Source organism: Manis javanica, chromosome 1 (genome assembly GCF_040802235.1).
Source record: "Manis javanica isolate MJ-LG chromosome 1, MJ_LKY, whole genome shotgun sequence".
Taxonomy (NCBI): Eukaryota; Metazoa; Chordata; class Mammalia; order Pholidota; family Manidae; genus Manis; species Manis javanica.
The window spans coordinates 220,906,353-220,929,135 of NC_133156.1; the positions used below are offsets into that span (position 1 = coordinate 220,906,353).

General features: G+C 35.9%; 1 protein-coding gene across 6 annotated transcripts in view; it reads right to left on the bottom strand.

The window, feature by feature from the left end:
- Nucleotides 1-22,783, bottom strand: part of BABAM2 (BRISC and BRCA1 A complex member 2) — a 387,307-nt gene that overhangs the window by 264,136 nt on the left and 100,388 nt on the right. The window lies entirely within an intron of this gene.

Genomic DNA, 22,783 nt, shown 5'->3' on the forward strand with positions numbered 1-22,783 from the left:
AAGCCATAAATAAAAGATCAGTTATGAGGAATTTTCATACAAATCCAGTATCACATTAGCATATCAATACAGAAGACAAGAATGATAAAAATCTGAGAAACAGACTACTCTTAATTAGAATAAACTCAGAACAGAAGTTAGAAGGGTCTTTTGAGCTTGGAGATTTCTTCTGCCTTCTAAAACTCCTTGCAGAAAATCAAGGAAGGATTCCATCATAAGCAGGGTGAAAAAGTGAAGTGTAAAACAGAGTAGTAACAAACAAAAGACCTAAATACCCTAGAAGACCATAATTTTAGCCCTGGAAGATTTCATTCATTTCTTATTCTTTTTAGTTTTAATTTTTTTCAATCTGCACCTACATTCAGCATTATACGCTGATGTCATTCAAGTCAGATCCACAGGCCATCTGCATCTGTAATACCAGATATAAACAGATGCTCTGTAAACACTAGAACCCCATAGAAACATGAGCACAATGGTGATGGCTCAGCCTGAAAAACAAAGGAATGGAGTAGAGAAGAGAGAAAATACAATTAGGAAATGCAAGGTTCGAAGAAAAAGAGGAAGGAAATGGCTGTGGTAACTAATAACCAGGAAAGAAGCTACCCAATTAGCATATAGTGGTCGTTAGACTCACATTCGTTCATTCAACAAACAGTTATTGAGTGCCTGTTAAGTATCAGCCACTGTTCTAGGCCATAAAGAAAACAAGCCAAGCCCATGTTCTCCAAGAGATTACATTTTAGTGGGCCAAAATAAACAATAAACAAGCAATGAAATATATCAGGAGGTCATTAGTTCTACTCAGAAAAATACAGCGTGCATCCATCCCAGAAGCCTGGTGAAGGAAGTGCCTCAAAGAGAAAGAAGTGATCGAGCTGTGTCAAACGGTGTTGAGATGAGTACAAGGAGACCTAAGAATTGACCGCTGGACCTAAGGCCAGCCACACAGGTCAGGAGTATTCTCAACAGGGGCTATTTTGGTGAAGTAAAGATTGACTGTTGAGGGTTCAAGAGAATGGAGAGAAAGAAATTGCACACAGCTAGCAGACAGTTCAAACTGATAACTGGAGGGGAATGTGGGGTGAAGGGAAAGTTCTGCTCAGATGTTTGTGGGCTAATGGAATGTCTATGCAGAGAGGGAGGAAATACGATGATGTGGAGCTGTGGGCCAAATTCCAGGAGCAAAGATAACAAATAGGTAGAGAGGGATGGGATCTCCAAGAGGGTAGGCTTTAGAAATGAACACAGAGAGTACCTCCCCAGGAAGAGGGGGAAAGGCCAACTAGCCAGTCCAAGCGCAGATAGGTTGCTCCATGTGGTGAGAGGAGCTCATGGTGGTTCTCTCCTGAGCACTTCTATTTCCTCCCTGAAATAGGAAGGCAAGTCATCAGCTGAGGAAGATGGGAGGGGATATTGGAAGTTTGAGGAGAAACCATCTAATAGTCATTTGGAAGAGTCATTTAGAACCCTAAAAGAACTGGGGAAATGTAGAAGGAATTCCAGATAGCACTAAAAAGCATCACTGAGGATAGAAGTACAGTTTTTAAGTGAGGCCAATTAGCATGGATTCCATTGCCTGGGTGCAAATGTGGAGTGGGAGGAATATGGATTCAACATAGAATGGGATTTTGCCAGAAAAACACAACACAAAGAAAGGGGGACAAGCAATCTTAGAGGCTTTGCAAAAGAATGGTTTTAATTATGGACCACACACTTTAAGCCAGGAAAAAAGACAAGTTCATAAGAGAACTGAGAGTTAGTGAAGACGTGGTAGGCTAACGGTCCTGGTGAGCTGGAATGATTGTTGGAGATGAGATATTAAAAGAATAAACTGGAAAGACAGGAGGTGTGCTCAGCTGATAGAGGTGATCTTAACTGGTAGAATGGAGGATGAGATCATTGGAGTAAAGGAAGTCAGGGACTGAGCGGTCAGGGCTTTGGAAGAATCATTTATATGAACATTAACTCACCTGGAATCATGACAAAAGCAGTAATGATGAAAGATTAACAACTAGCCATGTGCTAAAATCTTCAAAGAATGACAGTCTCAGATAACAAGAACAAGGAGGGAGTGGTGGGTCCTACAGTCTGATGGCCTGAGTTTCAAAGCTGGGGATGAGGGATCAGGGAAAAGGAAATGACAGTGTCCTTGGTGGCAGCACTGAAATGCAAGGAGACCACCTATGATAGCATTGGGCATAGTGGTGCAAGGGGTGTGAGGGAGAGATCGCCTACAATTTAGTTGAGACCATAGAGGAATAGATGGAATCTCAGGGCAGAGGGTCCAGCTTCAGAGTAAGTTATTAATCTTCAAAATGCAATCACCTAGAAAGCTTTAGGAACACACATGGTTGGACCCTACCCACCCCGCCTCCAGATTCTGGTTTAATTGGGTCAGTCTGAGTGGGTCTTGGGCACTGGGGAGTTTTTTCATCTAAAGCTCCCCTAGTGATTCTAATGTTAAGCAAAGGTTGAGAATCAGTGACTTGGAGGAAAAAGGGTTAGAGAGGAGGCTGAGGAGCATGTTAATACCCCCAAAACACCCAATCTCTAGGAATCTAGAAATTTAGTATCTATAAAGGAAAACACAAATACATTACAAATGTTCAACAGGCAGTTAATTATATAGGTTGTTGAGTACTCTATAAGTTAAGAACTTTTCATATATTTAAGTTAATCCTTATGACAACCTTATAAATTATACTATCATACCTTTTCACAGATGAGGAAACTGAAGCAAAACGTAGTTCAATATATTGTCCAAGGTCACAGAGCTTTCAAACAATAAGCGACTTGACTCCAAGTCCCTGCTTAATTGCTCTACCAGAGATTCTTAAAAAATTTGGTCTTGGGAACCTTTTCACTCTTAAAAACATAAGGACAAGAGCTTCTCCACGTATGAATTATATGGATTAAATTTACTAAATTAAAATGAAAACAGACATTTTAAAAATATTTATTATGTTATTTTAAAATAAATGCACTGCTAACATAAAAATATTTTTATTGAAATAACTATTTTCCAAAAAACTGAGAGAAGCATGGTATTGTTTTATATTCTTGCAGATCTCTTTAATGCCTAGTTTAATAAAAGAGCTCAATTCTCATACTTTTACATTCAATGTTGCAGTATATTGTTTTAGCTAGTATATGAAAATCCAACCTCAATGAAGTATGTACTTTGAAAAGACAGGAGTATTTTACTAGTCTTTTCAAATAGTTCTGGACAGTCTTCTCTGATAGTACACCAAAACTCACTAAGGTTTAGTTTCTTCACAGTTACTTGCAATGTGATATCTGCAACTACATCAACAAACATTTCACTCTTACATTAATTCCATTTGTCTAACCTACACTTAAAATGGATCTTTTATTCATGTATGATTTTGTACTACCACGCATTGGTCATTCAGAAAATGCTGATTCACTGAGTTATGCAGACCTTCCAAACATTTCATTTACATAATATCAAAAAAAATCATTCATTAATATCATGACCAATATCACTAGAAAAGCCTTCTATCAAACAAACAAAAAGTAAAAAAAAAATGCATCTTTTAAAAGAATAGTAATTACTATGCTCTATTGAGTGGGTTGATTTACAGGTACCAAATGACAATGGGGAAACAACTGAATGCTATTATATTTATAGGAAAGGTAGGTATTGAGGGATTTGCAAATAAAGACTTGAACAGAGTCTAGGAACCAGAAACAGAGTCAGGAAAAAGTACGAGCTTCAGCATCATACAGTGAATGAAGACACTCCTAGCTAGGAAGTCATTTGATAGAATGTGAAGTCCTCACTGGCAAACCTCTTGACCTAAAGAGCCTAAAAATTCCTTTTGGGTTACTCAAAACCACAACGCATGAACAGGATATAACACCACAGGTCAGAACTAAAAATGATCCTTCTGTAGCTTGCTATGCATTGCCCTCAGACATCAACATTAAACATTAATAAACAGAAAAAATACACAATCTTCCATTTCTTGGTCAAGTGTTCCTTTCAAGTCCTTGTTCCAGTACAAAAAGAAAAGGTTTTAGTTGCCTCAATTTATACTTTTAAATTTTATCACTTCTCTTTAGCTATTTGTCAGGTTAAAAGCCTATATATATACAACAAGAACAAAATGAAAGCATATAAGCGGGCAAACATCTCTTACCAATTTGAATTCGTAATTGTTAAATGCATAGTACATATGCCAACCAGTCCCTTCCCTTAGAAATACAATTTCCCAATACATGGAAATACATCTGATCTTTTTGACCATTCAATGTACATTTCACTAAGAAATGACTTAGCTGAAAAACACGCTCCATCAAAGGAGGTACAGATATGTTCAACAAGGTAAAAATTTCTCTATTGTGACATGACCACTTTTACTTAGTAGGTAATTTACAGTTTGAATCATTTTTGCTTAAGGGGGAGAACACACAGATATATAAGATTTTAGTTCTTTCCTAAGAGTAGGACATATTTTACAAACAGGAATAGGAATGCTGGACATTAGAGCTTTCTATTCTCAAGCAGGAAAGAGATAAAAATGCCCAAAGCTTCTTCAGGGGGTTAACTAGGACATTTTACAAAAAAAAAAAAGATGTTTCTCTATTCACAAATTTCTTATTCTACTTATTGTTGATAATGTATTAAATAAGAAATCTGAAATGAGCTTGGCCATTTAGAATAGGGATAGGACACATAAGACATTAACAAAGAAAAGAGAATAGAGAGATTTCAAAATGAGCAATGAAAAGCGCATTAGAAGAAAGACATAAAATACAATTTAAAAAACAGACAAAAGCAAAAGAATTAACTACTATTATGAAACTGTATTCATTCTCAGTAACCACCTATCAAGCAGTTCAGGGGAGGTATTATACCAGTTCTTTTTAAAAGACTGGTTAACTAAAGAAGTTGAGTAACTCCACTGACACTCAAATGTGGCCAAGTAAGTATAGAATGTAAATCTGCCAATGACTCCCCTACTCAGTTCACCAAAATATCAGTTTCCAACCAAAGATTAACACCTGCCTCCTTGAGGTCACAACCTAGCTCATATCAAATGGTAGTTCTGGGTTCCCTGCTTTGGTCCCCTGTCCAGGCTGCCTGATGTGTGTGGGATTCTCCTGCTTGTGTGACCCTTAACCTTCCCACATCTCTCATCAATACACTCCACCACACGTTACACTTCCAGACCAGTGGTCCCCCAGACCTGAACAATCCCAACCAATCCTCACCTTCTTATCTGAGCTCCCTGATGTCAGAGACCTAGTGAAGGAACATTTTCAGAGATATGGCTCACCCCCAATTCTTCTCTCTTACTGAAAACATGGATTCTCAGCCAGACCAAAGCAAAGTTAGACATGCACAGAACACCAACAATTGAAAAAAATTGGAGAAACAATGTGCTAGGTTGATATCTTTGGGAAGATGAAGGAGGAAAAGAAGCAAATTAGCAAATGAGCCCTGGGACCATCACTGTCTAATAATGGAGGGAAAAAATCTTGTAAGGGAAAAGAGAAATTCTTCTAAAAAGCACATCTTATAATAAAGATATTCAATCAATAGCAGGATAAAGTACAGAAACAAATTAGAAATATTATCAAAAAATTATCTGAAACTTCATAGTACAAAATTTTACACGACTGTCTGGCATTTAGATAAATCAAAACTGATTAACAATATATGAGTATTGTAATCTTATTAATAATCAAAAAACTGTAAGCTTTCTGGTTTCTTCTTTTTCATAAGCTAATTTTCATTGAAAAAGTAATATATATAAATAGTAAGAGAAACAGCAATTTTTCCAATAGCTTTAAAGAGTATAAAGAACAAAAGTAAGTCTCCTTCATAACCTATACTATCAGATTCCCTTACTTCCCAAAAGACTATCTTACCTCCAGAAGGAGCCACAGTAGGATCATGTAAGGCACCAACATTTGACCCTTCTTGATTGTTCCTACAGATCACCTCTGGCTTTGCTCACTCTGCTCTGTCTCCCCTGGGCCATACCCTGGCTCCCATGGTTCAACTAGCCCCTCTTGAATCATGTCTTAGTTTGAACTACTTAGCCTAATTTTTATTCCAAGACAGAGCCTTAGCCCACAAACTGCTTCTTGCTCTCCTGGGCCCCATTGATTTGTCCAGCCCCTCACCCAGCAGCCCCACAAGAGAAAAAAATTGGGCAGTAATTATGAGAAACAAAGTTTATATCTTAAATTAGCCAAATTCTTTTTTTAAGTAAATAACTAATACTGGTGAGAATGTAGTTCAGTGGAAATTTTTATACACTAGAATGAAAATTGGTATAAGCAGTTTATATTTTTTTTTCAAGAATCTTAAAAATGTTCACTCTCAGTACCTCTAGAAATTCTACTTTTGGAATTCTAAGAAAACAACAAAAATAAGGGGAGAAAATGCTTCATAGACAAAAAATGTATATGGAGTCATTTATAGTATCATGAAACTACAAATAACCTAAAGGCCTGATAATAAGAAATAGTTGAAAATTGTGATAGTCATTCAAAGGAATAATATGCAGCCAAATGTTTACAAATACTTGTGAAAATACTTTTGTTTAAAATATTAAATGAAAAGATAAATAACTATACATAAATTATACATCACAACTTTGATTATCCCCATCCCTCCCAACATTCCAGAGCAAAAATCACCTATGCATAGAAAACTTACTAGAAGAAATGTTAAAAACTGATGCGTTTAGCTGGTAGCTATTTTGGTTTTTGTTCCTTCTTCCTAATTTTCTGTCTTTTCCAAACTTTCTGATTGTATTTTTATACATATGTATGCACCATACATAACACATGTACATACCTTCACAATGGAAAAATACTAGCATACTTCAGATATTTCATTTCAAACTGTTTTTCAATCTCAAAGTTTAAGAAATTCCACTTGCTATTTACACATTTTTATGAGGTCAACTTCAACTAAACGCTAGCCAGTTCCATAGCCTTCTGAAGAACAAATCTTGCATCACTTAGCCCTACATAAATATGCTTTAGCAACCTTGAACTGACTGTTTCTTAAATTCCAAGCCTCACAGAACATTTCCAGAAAGTTAGCACAATATGCTATAATGTAATGGTCACAACTGTAGTAATTTATTATGCTTCTCTCAACCAAAACTCATTTGTGTTACATTCCTCTGAATGAAAGTCTTAGGAAATGATGAACGACATTTTACATTTCTAACAGAACTGTAAGTGGACAGCATGAATTTTTTAAATGTCATTCCATCTGCAGAATACAAAAGATGACAAAAATAAATTTGCTACCTGACCTACTTGTATGAGAATGAAGAATTACCAAAAATCAAAGTCTACGCCATATATTAGGACAGAATTGTGTATGTGTAACTCCTCTAATATATCATCTAATATAACTTAAGTGAAATTATTTTAAATATCTTTTTTCATACATCCTTAAAATATAACTTCTTAACTTCTTAAAGTAGAGTTAACATAACATGTAATTTGGGGGTCGATGGGAGGGAGGTTGGATTAAGAGGAACTAACTCTGGGATGGCACAGAGCGAGTCCACTCCCATTTCCATATACTACCCTTCACACAGCTACAGTCATATGGCTAAAAGAAGATAACACAGCACTTCCAGTATGTCCCTGACAGTTACAGTTAACTTGTAGCTAATGTTCTGAGATTATATTTTTGAGATAATTCACCTATTAAGAACAACATGGGATGTATGGGAGGGGAGAGAAGATCATGGTTGTATTTTGCTCCACTAAGGTCTGTAGGGTACTCATAGAAATTAGTATTAGGGAAGCAAAAACTTAAATAGGGTCATTTTGTAATCCTCAGTGGCTTTATTTTCAAATAGTCCTATAATTTTTTTCATCCTTATAAGCAGAGCGTATTGAGTCTGAAATTTGAGATTGATGACATGATGCTTGAAGTTATTGTTGATTACAGTCTTTGAAAACTCGGTGGTTTGTGGGAAGCACGGAAGCTAATTAGAAAGATACAAATATCTGACATCCAAATGAATACCTAAGGAGACACCCAATGTTAAGGTCATTATTGGAATTAATATGCCTTAGTAAAGGTACTCCTAGGAGTAGTTAGGTTAAATCCTCCCACCTGCTTAGGCACTGTTTGACTGTACTCTGGTCAAACGTGATTTGTGGCCTGTGTTCAGTGGCTACTGCTGGAGCCAAGAGTAATCCAAGTAGAAGGTGCTCCAGACCCCTTCAGCCCTGCTTTAACCAGAACACCTCTGCCATTCTGTTTTCATTTTGGTTTGATTTGGGTTGGGTTTGGGTCTGGTTTTGGTGAAGTTTTACCTAAGATATCATTTGAAAAAAAAAGTTTTTTTTGGAAAAATGGATCTAGTCTAATATGTAGTGAATGCTTCAGTGAAACCTTATGCTCATACTTCCTTTCCTATTTGTGACCATCTTCATCCTGATACAATAAGCCCTGCTAAGAGGAATCCAGAATCATAAAATGGCCTGGAGGATCTTTAAGATGTGTTGTAGAAAAGCATTTTCTCTAGTTTTTAAGACTTTAGCCTCAAACCACCAAATCAGTCTACAAATACACAACTCATGCTTGGAGCAAAAGGGATTTGTCTCCTTAAGCCATACATATCTTAATAGTAAGCAAAATGGAAATGGCATTTCCAAAAAAAAAAAATTTCATCTGTTTGGAGCCGGCCATGGAAGTTTCTGACTGTGAATCTGCCCCAGCTTTCTCTAGAGCTCTCCAAGGTTCTGACCTGCCTCTCAATCAAAAACCAACTTCCCTGGATTTTTCTTTTTTTTAATTTTTTGTGACCTTGATCTTTCTAAAAGGACTTTTTATTACCTTACAGGATAAAATACAGCAGTCCTTTCCTTGGCTTACAGTATGTAAAATCTTACGAGGTTCTGATTCTATGTCAATACAGAACATGACAGTTTCACATCCTTGAGAAGGAAAAAGGTAATGTCTTGGACAAAATACACAAATTCCTTAGTAGCTGAAAAATCAATCTGCCATGTCATTTTCCCAGTGAAAGAACTGACAAACTCAGAGAAAAAGCAAAATGAGGAACCTTAAATCTGAACTTTTTGAAATGCATTAACTAGGCAGCTTCACCCACAGTTGCAAGGTAAGCAAAACTTCAAATTAAACATAGAAGTTCTAGGGAATCTTCAGATATCTACCACGGGATGACCTACTGGTGTATCACACCAAAATTTCTCTATCATCCCAATTTTGTGCTATGTGGAAATCACTGGAAACTGGTATGCTTTATACTTCTTTAGTTTCTTCCAAAGGTAGGCATGTTTTTAATCTAAAATACACCAAAGTTCACAAAATTATAACTTTGGCTCCATTTTGAAAATTCAAGAAATTGTAAGATCCCTTTTGCCCATCAGAAGTTGCTGTAAGATTAATTACCTTTCAATTCCTCTTAAAAAGGGACCAGCACACAGCTCCACACCACATTGAATTGCCACTTCAAATAGATCTTGTAGATCATCCAGCACACTTCTAAGTTCTGTTTCTTTCCTTGGAGGTAGACGGATGGGAGGAAACACAGGTGGGGGGAAGCAGGGAAAGGAAGAAATCTCAATCCACATCCCTTGGTCCAGCCACCTTGTTTATTAAGAGGAAGAAAGGAGAGAGCAGATTCCTGTCTATGTCAGAAATCCCCTCAAGAAAGGCTGAAAAGAAAGAGTACAGTCCACAGAACCTTTACTAGCCTTTCTTCTCTTAACATTATAGCCACTTAGAGGATAGGGATGGTGTCTTTTCCACAACATGTATAAAGGAACTAAGCCTGGGAACACTTGACTCACTAAATAGAAGCACTCTGAAGACTGCTGGACTGAATAATAATTAAGTCCATTCTATTTCTTCTGTAAGATCTTGTCTGTATCCACAAAACTTTAAGATGCTATCTTTTAAATACAAAATAAAATCTATTTTGGGCCAAAATGATCAAGCTTTATTTCTACTGTTTCTTAAAAAGTATGAGTAAATAATATTATTATTAAGTTCAGTTTTGGATAAAATGCCAGTATAGACTAAAATTTTATTAATGAACCCTAAACATTAAAAATCCCCTTGTGTGGCAACCAAAGTGTTTTAAAGAAATTTAAATTTAAATTCCTTTGAGCTGAGCATGGATCCAGTTCACCAAGACCCCAACAATTACTAAAACAAAAAAATCTTTTGCAACCCAGATTGGCTGCACCTTTGAAATGAATGCTGCTATTTACCTGAGTCACTGATGTCACACATCTTCTCAATCAATGCTCCTCAGACACAGAATAAAAAGCAACAGTGCAATGGCAGAAATGGAATTAACAAATATGATTTCTAACTTAATCCAAATTGTTTTTCCTGGGGATGTGTTTAAATTGTCCAGGTTGCTCGAATATCATCCAGAGATGTGATTCTGAAGGAGACAGCTTGTTACTGGCTTTCCTGGCTGCACTACAAGAAACAACAGTGCGAGCTTATTTTAAGTTAATGTGTGCTTCTGTGTTTCTTTACAAGAAATTAACTGCCATCATTTAAAGCAAACACTTTGTTAGGGTTTCTTTCACTTTTCATTAGAAAATGTCATCTGAAGTGCCTTTAAACTTAGAAGATTAAGAACCCAATTTCTGCCCATAGATTTTAAGCTTGGAGCAGATTATTTAAATCACAATGAAGGATCCTTCAAGCTTATTGATCCTTTACCGGTAGTGAATGTTTTACAGCCACAGGTGAGTTACAACATCACAGAGTCCTATCCGTTTCCCTGTATCAAGACAGGAACTCTTCCTGCCTCAGCCAGGACCTTTCGGACCTCAGGATCCATTCTCATCTCCTCTTGACTTCGATAATCACAAAGAGACACACAGGAATGGATAGTATGGAACAACACAGAGAACAAACAGCTTCAACCAAGTTGTTATTTTTAACTTGAAAAACACCAACAGGCTCTGACACCTGATTTCTGACACCTGCCCTAGATGATTTCCCTAGCTAGACTTGGCCTCTGGGCTACAATGATTTATATTATACAACTGTTTCTTCTCACCCTAGCTGAGCTCCCAGGACTTAATTCTAGACCTGCAGTATTTGCCAGATTCCTCCTGTTAGTCAAAATCCCATTCTCGGGCCTGCCTGGCCAGTGGTCTTAAAGCCACCAACATCCTAGGAACACAGTTTGTGTGTGAATAATTATAGAAAACTCCTGCTGAAAAGAAGTCTACCTCAGCTTTTCCTGTCATACCAGCCACATGCAGCTCTAAGAGCAAGAAAAAAAAGCAATGCAAGTGGGCCATCAACTAAAGGAAAAACATCCACAAATATAATACATGGGGTAGGAACAGCTTTCACTGTCTTTATCCTTCTCCTTAAAAATTCTACCTTCCAGCCCCAGGTCCATATATTGTCCGTGGTCCAAACCCACATTTAGCAGATCTATTGTTTGATGTTCAACATCTACTTCCCTCCTTCTGATAACACAAAACCAAATTTCCTGTGGGAAACCATCCCTCCCCATTCACAGGCCTGAGTTCTGAGCAAGAAACTCCACTTGAAGCTCCAGAGGTCCTGACTGACTAACCCCATACACATTTCCTGTGCACCTACCACCACCAATTGATTCAGCTATAGACACATAGCCAATCAAACCCAATGCAATAAATAAAGACAGCAGCTGGAACTTCGGACAAATAAAAGCATTCTTTCTTTCCATGGTAGGAGAATATACAGTCTAAACTGGAGCATCAGTTTGTAATCAGAAGGGAAGGGACTGAGCTTCTGGGTGGATATGGAGACTGAGAACAAACTCAACACAGTGGAAGGCAGAACAAAGAAGAAAAGAAATAGAAAGAAATTAGGTCCTTAAATGAGATTATTGTGGTCACTGGACCAAGTCTTATCTGAAGCCCACCTCTGGTCTTTTAAGTTCTATAAGCCAATGAATTCCCTTTATAAACTAAGCCAGTCTGAATCAGATTTTCTGTCACTTAAAAAAAGAAGAAATAAGAGTGCTGATACACTGTAACACAATATCACCATTTGCTTCCTCTAGGAGAAAGAACAGGAGAGGGACATGAACTATAGGCGGCCATGTAACTGGTAAAGAGCCCTTTAATCTGAAGTATAAATTTGGTTTGGGTCCTTGTGTTTTCTGCCACAGAAAAAAATTAAGTCGCGTTATACATTTTCTGCAACCAAATCCACATAGAGGATCAATCTATTTCTACTAACCCAATAAGGATTATAATCATTTCTATTAAGGAAAAAGTAAATAAAAAGGAAGGAAGGAAAGATGAGAGATTCTACACTTGTATATTACAACTTATTCCACGAAAAATTAAAATGGATCTGAAATAAGTACCTGAAGTATTTCCCAAAAGCTCAGAGCTTTTCAAACACCAGAAAGGCATTTGATTCAGTTGGTAATAAAGCAGCAGAACTCTGAAAAAGCCAATAGTTCTGTGGAAAGATGTAAAGGAAAAAAGTGAACAACCATTCCGGCCCACAGAAGGGACACTTGGTTACTGACATGTGTTTTGGGCTGATTACTACAAGCAGCAGTTCAGCCCTTCATTAGCACTAAGCTTAGAATGTCTTCGCTGGCTACATGATCCTGTAAACAGTAGATATTTGTACCTTTCCTCCACTTGACTGAAACACAATCAGCACGTACAAACTGTGCTATGGTGTCTTATGAATACTGGCTCCATGCCAAGCTTGAAATGTGTACCTTTGACAAGTAAAACTTTACACCTTGTGCACACATTCTCTCTCCAGAGAGACTATGCACCTACCACAAAGCAGTCACAGTGACTGCCTTTGAACCATTTGTCAATTTAGCAATCCATAGTGATTACTCAGTTTCATCAGTTTTCACTCCCTTAAACTCACCATCCTTTGCCAACCCCCAAAGCTATTCCTCATTAGTTCTTTCAAATCAGGGGTGCCCATCACAGCCAACTAAAGAAAAGCATCTGTTTCTAATTGTGCCATCCAAACAGCTATCCCTCAGCCCCTCAATAATCATGATGCCTACCTACCCTTCCAATGAAATGCCTCAAGAACCTTAAACCCTTACATACTGAACTGCCAATTTCTATTGCCCTCAACTCACTATCATCACATAGAATGGGGTTCTTTTATCAATAAACATCACTTTTTAAAAATCCCTCAACAGAGGGCTATCAGTACACTATCTTCTTTGACCAGGGAAGCCTGAAATCTTCCAGAGAGTATATGAAAACTCTTCTACCTACAGCTGTAGTTCCCATCCTGGATGTCATCAGAATGCAACTGTGGATGCATCTTAAAAAGAGAGATTCTCAGGTTCTACCCATTGAGATACTGAGTCAGTAGGCCTAGAGGGATACATATTCCTTGGCCCTACAGGATCTGTTTTGTGATTTTTGGAGTCACATGCAGGCATTCTGCTAGCGAGGCAGAAACCCAGAAAATTTGATCATCTTTCTGATGAATTTTCTCATTGTGATCAAAGACCTAAATAAATTTCACATAAATTCATTAGGCCTTCACATAGATCCCCTAGAGCCTTCCACTAAAGATGCCCACATTTCCCAGGAAGTAACATAATGCATCTCCAGACCTCTAACCTACTTCTAACAATAATTAACACCTGGAATCTAGGGCTTTTCATAACCAAAAAAAAAAATCTTCAGTGATGGAAAGCCAACATTATTGCTAATTCTTATTTCTCCTACAGTAGTGGATTCTCCCAGACATGATCCCCTCATCTGCCTACATTGGTATCTTCCACCCATCTCCTGGGATCCCATCATTACTAACTTAATATCACCTATGCCTCAGAAAAAAAAGGACCAAATAGCTTACTAAATGGTGTGATCATACTTAAATTGCATGTATTTATTTGTGTTTAACTTTAAATCACCATCTTTTCTCTCAAATGGTTTTGTGATTGTTTCATTAACATCAAGAAATTACAGAGGGGCTGCAAATTGGCAACTTTAGCCTACAGACATGCTTTCTTTGACCCATAGAAATTTTTTATTTGAAAATCTTTAGACAAAGCATACACACTTCGGTAGGTCACAATCCCCAGCAATTACAACTGTTTTATACCTCTCTTTTTCACTTATTTGTATTACTTGGCTGATTCCTTTAGGCATCTGAGTTTGCAACACCTGAGTTAAGATTTTAGGGCATTTCCTAAAAATATTTTTTAGTTCCTGCCATGGTTCCTTCATTTCTGTAGATATGTAAGATATTCACTGATGTCAGTAAGCAAAATGCATCAGAACAAATAGCTAAATTTCTCAGGCACTGAAAATTAAAGATAAAAAGAAAGTTCTCCTATTCAGTGCACTCATTAATGCTCATAAAAAGTGAGTGATTATCTCGGTGATATAGTTACTTGATATTACCTTCCCTCTATTAGACTATAAACCACCTGAGAACTGACAGTATTTCATTCATCTTTGTACAAGGGCTGTGCTAAATATCATGCTATTCACCATGGGGACTCAAGTTATTTGTCAAACAAATAATCACTACTATTCAATTCATTATAAAGTAAGTTAAATATATAAAGGATCCAAAATTTTTCCAGGGTCAAAAAAGATACTGGCTACTGGAAACCAAGCTAAGCTGTGGTTTGAGCAGAAGTAGACAAAAGAAAACTGAACAACAATTCTGAAAATACAATATTGCAATATGACTAATTATAGTCATCAATCATTAAAAGTTTGAACAGTCTAAAAAATATTATCTTAAAAGCATTTCAAGATATAAGTTCTTTCCAAAGGCTAACAGACTTAAATTAAGGATGTTGAAAAAAATTTTTTTCAAACATAATCAAATCATCATGGTTCAATAGACAAGGTCAAAAGGGTACAAAATAGCACATTAAGTCAGTTTCCAGTTTAAAAAACCTGCATGAGATGTTGATCTTCCTGTTTTTCATAAACGTTGTAACTGTGCTTCCAGAAAACTACCAAGCATCTGCCTCTATGTAGCTAATTCTTTTAATCTTGGAGCTCTCACAAGGAAATAGAGAGTATACTGTGCCAGGATCACTATCTTCTCCAGCCAAAATCATTGTGCCTTGGAGCCAATTTCCTCTCAGTAAATTTTGATCAAATTCCTTCAATTTGCAGCTTCCTTAGGATTGCTAATGGCTGCACATGTCACAATTTGGTATATATGTGTATGTGTTATTTTATATTATAAATTTAACAATAATATGTACACATGTGCATGCAAGTAAACATATGTCTATGTATGCAGCCACACATATATATCCATACATACTTGTTCCTCTAAGTCTCTTTATTGGTTGCTCTGTGAACACCACAGTCACAAAGCCCATTTGGGCTTTCTTAATCCAGTAATAATTCTCTGATAATTAACATTACTTTGGAAATCTGCATTCATCAACTCGACTAAGCAGATACAATATAATGATAAACAAGTTAATAATAATAATTCTGATGATGTAAACAGTCCCTTAAAAGCTTCCAAATCATCAAAGAAAAATCAAATTATGTTCTACTGTCAGTGTAAAGGGTATTTTATGAAAATTCAATTATTTTAAAAGTCAGTGATCCAAATATGGCTTACATGGTAAATTTTTAATAAGTCTAACTATTTGATTAACCAGTATACCTTACTTCCCAGTTATTCTTGATAAAGTGGAATTTCTGTAATTTTTAATGTATGACTCACATTCAATATGTACATATTACAAACATTATTAATAGAGATTGCAGATAAATCACACCACCATATTTTGCAACTTGACATACAATGTTTCAGTCCTTGCAGTGCCAAACTGTTGACTCTCTAGTTGTTGTTATTCTTTAAAATAAGCGATGTTAAATATAATTCACTTTTTCTGATGAATCAGTCATTAGATTATACTGCCACCTTTTTAAAAAGGTGGTATCGCTAGAGGAGTTTTCAGGTAGGAGGGCTGGCTCTCTGCTCCTGCAAACAACTGACTCCATGATACTCTACTTCCATAATCCATCTGTTGTTTTTGATAGTTCTTTTCTACTTATCATATAGACATTTGTCTCATTTTGCTATAACCAGTGTCATTGTGAATCCTATCTTCAGTCACGCATTCTATGTAATTGTTTAAATAAAAACTAAAGATGCCTCTGTATCTCATGTATAAAATAAAGCACATAGTCCCTATGACAGCTCTTACAAAATTCAGCACTTCTTTTTTGGAGGGGCAGGGGTTGTTCTGGAACATAATATCCACCTACCAATTCATAGGAAATGCAGAGGAACAAAGAAACATGTTAAACTATGCCATGGGGACACAATCAACAAAATTCAGTCTCTGGTCCCCTTGCAGCACAAATAACACTGCTTCTTCAACCATAAATTGCAGATGGGGGAAAAAGAGAAAAAATTTATAAGGTAAAAGAAACTTAAAGGACATTTGCATAGACTTTGATTCATGCAATTTAAAATTTGAACTGACTGGTTACTTGGGGAATTACTGGTAAGGTTTTTAGACAAGATAATGGTATTTTGATTATGCTTTTTAAAAGATTCCTTATATTTTTGAGTAACATACCAAATATTTACAGATGAAATGACATAATCTATACGATTTGCTTGAAAATGACATGCTAGGGGAGAGTAGATATGGGTATAGATGAAACAAGATTGATTATGAATTGCCAGTTCTTGGAGATGGGTGTAGACCCATGAAGATTTAGTATACAATACTTTCTACTTCTATACATATCTGAAATTATTCATAAGACAAAGTTTTTAAAAATGAGGCAATTCTGTAGTTATAATTTTTGATTTCTAAAAATTATATCTAAGAATTATGTGTAGATTTCTAAAAATGGCTACTTACAAATTTACAGTCATGAGATGATGCTGTAAGAAGCTATATCATTAAATTAATCTTAATTTTTTAATATAGCTATAAGAATTTTTTAATTTCCAAAACCATCATTAATCCTTTATCTCAAATGTTATAAACACCTTATACTGAATTATTTTCTTACAAAACAAAAATTCTCACAGGGCAGGCTGTAAAATAGCACAAAAGTTTATATTCCAATTTTAATAGTTATAAATGAAAAAGTCCAAAAACATATTAACAAAAATAAGAAATGGTTCCTAGGCTCTCTGTAGGAAGTTAAAGTCATTAGGCTAATGGATAATATTTCAATTGTTTATTTTTAGTCTTAACAGTTTGAAGATTACTATCACAGATTTTCTTACTCAGGAAATTATCACACTGCCTATATTTACTCACTATGGACTAAAAAAGATACATTTATACCATAAACAGCTAACCCCAAAATTATTTCTATTCATATATCAATGAAAACTCAAATGTTTGAAATAGTTGTTTGATCTTTCCCCAATGCTAAAATGTTTCAATTTGAGTGCATTTAGTGAATTTGATTTTGGAGTGGTACCTACATAGGATTGAAAGTAACACAAATGATTGCCACTTTTAAAATAATAAATGAGTTCTTAAATTAATATCAAGCTTCAGTGGGACAAATTTTGCATTTTTAAAATAATTCCTATAGGAGCTAACTGAGCCAAAGTTCATATTGACCTTGCAAACTTCTCTAAATAAATAAATCCTTTCAAAATGTACCTTTAAACACACAAATAATACACAGTTATATTAATCACTACCTTTATCAATTCATTTTTTCAAATCTCCTAAATGACAACTTTCATTTAAAAATGTGAGTGATCATCTCTGGCAGATTATTTAAGATACTATAAGTAATTAGCTGCTCTTCTTTTAAAAAGTCTGCAATAATCCAGACTTTTTACTGTTCAATCTGGCTTCTTCACAAAAGTTCTTGAAACATATTCAAGAAACTGCATTAAGTGTGTTTTGCTTATAATAATAATGTACTTCTATGGTATTTTCATAATCCCAAGAACTTAAAAACATTTTTAAATGTATACAAGGTCTACTGAGTCACTATGAATTCAAGGCTACAAACCATTCTGTGGTTAAATGATTACATCAGACCAGCGTACGGGTTGAGCTGGCACTTTACTTTGCAGGTTTCGGTATCTTGGCTCTCCAAAGCTTGTGTGGGGGCTGCAGTTTGGCATAAAATTCTTAGCCGGATACAGATAATTTCTCTGGAAAATGTTTTTAAATCGCTTCGGTTTTCTGTTTCTTTTTAAAATGTTAGAGAAAGCATTCATTAGAGAGATCAAAATTTGTAAGACGCTCTTTCTTTTTAATGTTCCCATCCCCATAGATAGCCCAAATATACCAAAATAATCACAAACCTAAAGGCTTTCAACAAGTACAACACCTCACATCTATGAGTTTATATGTCAGGATAAGTAATTTCAAATTATAAAGGGAAACTAGAGGAGTTCTTTGAAAATACAGACATTTGCTATGTCCTCTGTAGTTGTGATTTTATGTTGCCCTTGGACATTTTGACCTCCATTCCTCCAGTTCTATTTCCATTTTCCATTCAAATGTTACTTTCTTTTACTCCTCACAACAGCCTTGGGAGATAGGCTTTTATTTATTAGCAGTTTTCTTAGTAAATAAATGCACAGATGCTAAATACCTTGGCCAGCATAATCCACCTTGCAATCAACAGAGCGGACACCAGTATTCAGATCTGTCTCACCCATATTATCATTTCCATACCTGTGGTTCTCAGCCTGGTAATGCACCAGAATTGGCCTTCTAAAGCCACTGATACCCAAGCTCTACCCCAGACTAAATAACTGGTTAGAATCCTTGGGAGATAGGACCCAGGCTCAGTATACTTCCAGTTGTCTCCATAAAAGAACCGCAGCATTACCCAAGCAACAGAAGTGGATTAGAAAGAAGGATGGTAGATATGGTCGATATAAAATCGCAAAGTCAAGTTTTAATGGCATATTTTTTCACCCCATAGACACCCACACTTCCCTACTCCCCAATCAGTACACACCAAGAAAAGTTACTTATTTTAATATTTAATTATTATTAATTTTAATATTTGCCTACATGAAGTGTATTGGGAACATATATCCTAACACCCACCAAAATGTATAAGACAACTAGTCTAGTTAAAACACCCTCTAGATGATTTACAATTTGTTACCCTCTTAACTGCTATCTCCTTTTGTTACTTGTTATTCCTTTCTGCTTCTCTAACCTTCCAAGAAAGTTTTTTCTACTCCTTGAAGAATTAGTAAAGGTTTACTGACAATGAATGCTCTGCTTTTACTTACCTGAAAATGCATTTACTTCTCAAATTCTTGAAGGATATTTTTGCTAGATACAGAATATCAAGTGATCATTTCCTTTCATAGCATTAATGATAAACTGTCTTCTATCTTCCTTTGCTATAAAAAGTCAGCTAACCTGCTTAACAATTGCTCCTTTGTTTTCTCTGGCTGTCCTTCAATTTTTCTTACTGTTTTTGGTTTTCTGTAATTTTTTCATGATGTGTCTAGAAGTGGATTTCTTTCTATATACCTGCTTAGGATTAAGTGTACTTTGAATCTGAAGAACTATATTGATTAGTTTTATAGGCTGAATATATTCAGTTCTTTTAAAAAAAGTGTATTATAAAATATAACAAATATATAGACAGGTTCACAAAACAAAAATAGATAGCCCAATTAATAATCACAAAACTAACATCTTTGAAAGGGTTGGAGAACACATACAAAGCTAAATTAACAGCATGTTCTATCCTGCAGAGCTGTAATGTAACGCCCCAAGGTACCTTTACCCTTGGTCTTTTCTGCTATATGAACCAATAAATTCTCTTATTACTTGAGCCATTTTGGTTACATTTTCTGTCACTTGAATGCTATCAGGTTCTAACTGCTATAATTCATTATGTGATTTCCCTTCCTCAAGTATTTCTCCTTCAAATGAATTTTGTTACTACCTTTCTTTTCTATTCTGTATCAGTTATATTCTGCCTTATATCATAATTATCTATAGCCAGATTTCCTCCACAAACTAGACTGTGCTTGACATGAGAGGTATTCAATAAACATGTGTAGAAGAAACCATGACTACATCAATCTATCATTCATCATTGTATCCCTACAACCTAGGACAAAGGCATACATATTATACAGATTCAATACATGTTTGTAGAAGGAATTAACTAACAAGCAAATGGGAATGATATCACAAACTACCAGACTTAGGACATACACACAAATGAGATCTTAAAATAACCCTTTCCAGAGGCTAGAGTGATCCCTGTGGTACTGGATTAGAGTTGAAGACATCAGTATAACCTCATGCTTTCCTAAATATAGATACACATGGTTAATATATACAAATATATATACATATGTGTATTTCCTGAGAGGACCTAAGAGGCCTGACACCTCAGTTGTAACAAGCACACTTATTTGGCACTCAGGTCTTGGTTTCTAATACCTTTCGCCTATTAAATAAAAAGAACCAAGGCTTCTTGGAGAAATGGCTGATTCTGGAACTGGAGCAGGAAATATACCAGATGAGCCTAGAGCATCTTATAGTGCCGTAAAGTAAAAAACTGCTCTAAAAACAAACAAAAAAACTGCCATGATGGAAGCATAGCAAAGGAATATAGGACTGAAGAGCTTCCAAAGGCCAAAGTTGAAAACATTTGAGCAATAAATTAAATAATTTAGTATTGGATAGTAACCCAAGGTATAAAATAAGTATCTTTAAGTCCATACTGACATAAATAAATGGTTGAATAAATAAATAATGGGAGAGAACATACATATCTTCCATACAGAAGAGTTCCAAATAATTTATGTAGATACTTTGCCCTCAAAAAAGCAGAGTATACAATGAAATAAGTCAGGCAGAGAGAGACAAATACCAAATGATTTCTCTCATTTGTGGAGTATAACAACGAAGCAAAACTGGAGGAACAAAATAGCAGCAGACTCACAGACTCCAAGAAGGGACTAGCGGTTACCAAAGGGGAGTAGTGGGAGAGGGCAGGTGGGGAGGGAGGGAGAAGGGGATTGAGGGGTATCATGATTAGTTCACTTGGTGTGGGGGTCACAGGGAAGACAGTGTAGTTCAGAGAAGACAAACAGGGACTCTGTGGCATCTTACTAGACAGTGACTGCAATGGGGTAGTGAGTAGGGGGACACGGTAATAAGGGTGGATATAATAACCACATTGTTTTTCTTGTGAAACCTTCATAAGAGTGTATATCAATTATACCTTAAAAAAAAAAAAGGGCAGAGAATAACTTCCCAGTCCTTAGGTATGGACTGCACATAGTGACTCCCTTCCAAAGAGGACAGTATGGAAAGGGGAAAAAGAGTAACTGTATAGTACAGAAACCTGATAAACACTCCCTCCAGCCAACTGATCAAGGTTAATATCAATAGTGATAAGTTATATTGATAATATGCATATACCCTTTATATGATTATGATGAAAAATGGTACTTTATACCTCTGAGTTCTTCCTACCAAAAGCCTGTAACAGCAGTCTAACCATAAGGAAAACACTAGGCAAATCCCAATTTAGCAACATTCTATATAATAACTGCTTAGTACTCCTCAAAAGTGTGTGGGTCATCAAAAACAAGGAAAGTCTGAGAAACTGTCGCAACCCACAGGAGCCTAAACAGACATGTGTAGGACCTAAATGTGTTGTGTCTTGGATGGGATCCTGGATGAAAAAAAAAAAAGGATGTTAGGGAGAAACTAAGGAAATCCAAATAAGGTATGGACTTATGGACTTCAGTTAATAATAATATATCAATATTAGCTCACTAATAATTACAGATGTATCACAGTAATATAAGATGTTAACAATGGGGGAAACAAAGTGGGCTATGCAGGAATTTTTTACTATCTTTGCAATAATTCTGTAACTCTAAAGCTGAAAGCTCTGAAAGTTGTAAGTTTAAAAGTTTATTAAGAAATAATCCTTCACTTGTAAGGCCCTATATATCAAAAGCATACAAAATAAGCTAGTTTGGAACAAGGGGAGAATTGAAATACTAAATTGAGAGATTCTGTGGGAATATAATCAACAGTCAACTGCACATTTTTCTTTAAAAACTTACAATGAAAATTCGACATTTCTGAAAAACTAATGTATACACATGAAGTTCATAACTATTTCCTGAAGTCTACTTAACAGCAGGTAGCTAAAAGTAGAGGTATCAAAAATTTCTGGAATCCTCAATACCATAGGGGGAAAAAATACTACCTTCAGATCACGAACATCTCCAAAAAAAGCTTTAATTCTCTGGCAAACCAAATTTTGAAAAAACAAAAACAAAAACAGAACCTAAAGTTGCAGTAGTTTCTTAACATAACAGTGTAAACTACTAATAAACAATCTTTAGCTTTGTGTTCTAAACCCGTTATAATTTTGTCTCAATCTACCTCTGTAACTGTACTTTCTATCTGCCTATGTAAACTCTTCTCTAAGAAAACTGATTTGCTCAGTGCTTCCAATGTGTCATCCTTGGTTTGTGAGGCTTCTCTGGAGCTTTGTCTCCCTGCCTGTAGTGCCAACCCCTTTGTTCATTTTCTAAATCCTACCCTTTTTTTAGACCCAGTTAAACCCTTCCTCCACCAGAAAGCCTCAGATCACCACAGGCTCATAATCACTACTTCACCAGTGCTTAATGTAGTAATCAGTATATTCATTCATTTAAAAAAACACACCACTTTGTGTGTACTTACTAAGTACCTATATACCACAAATAAGAAGTGTTAAGGGAATTAAAGATAAGTAAGATATGGTCTCTGTTTTCAAGGTGCTCTCAGAATGGTAGAGAAGACAA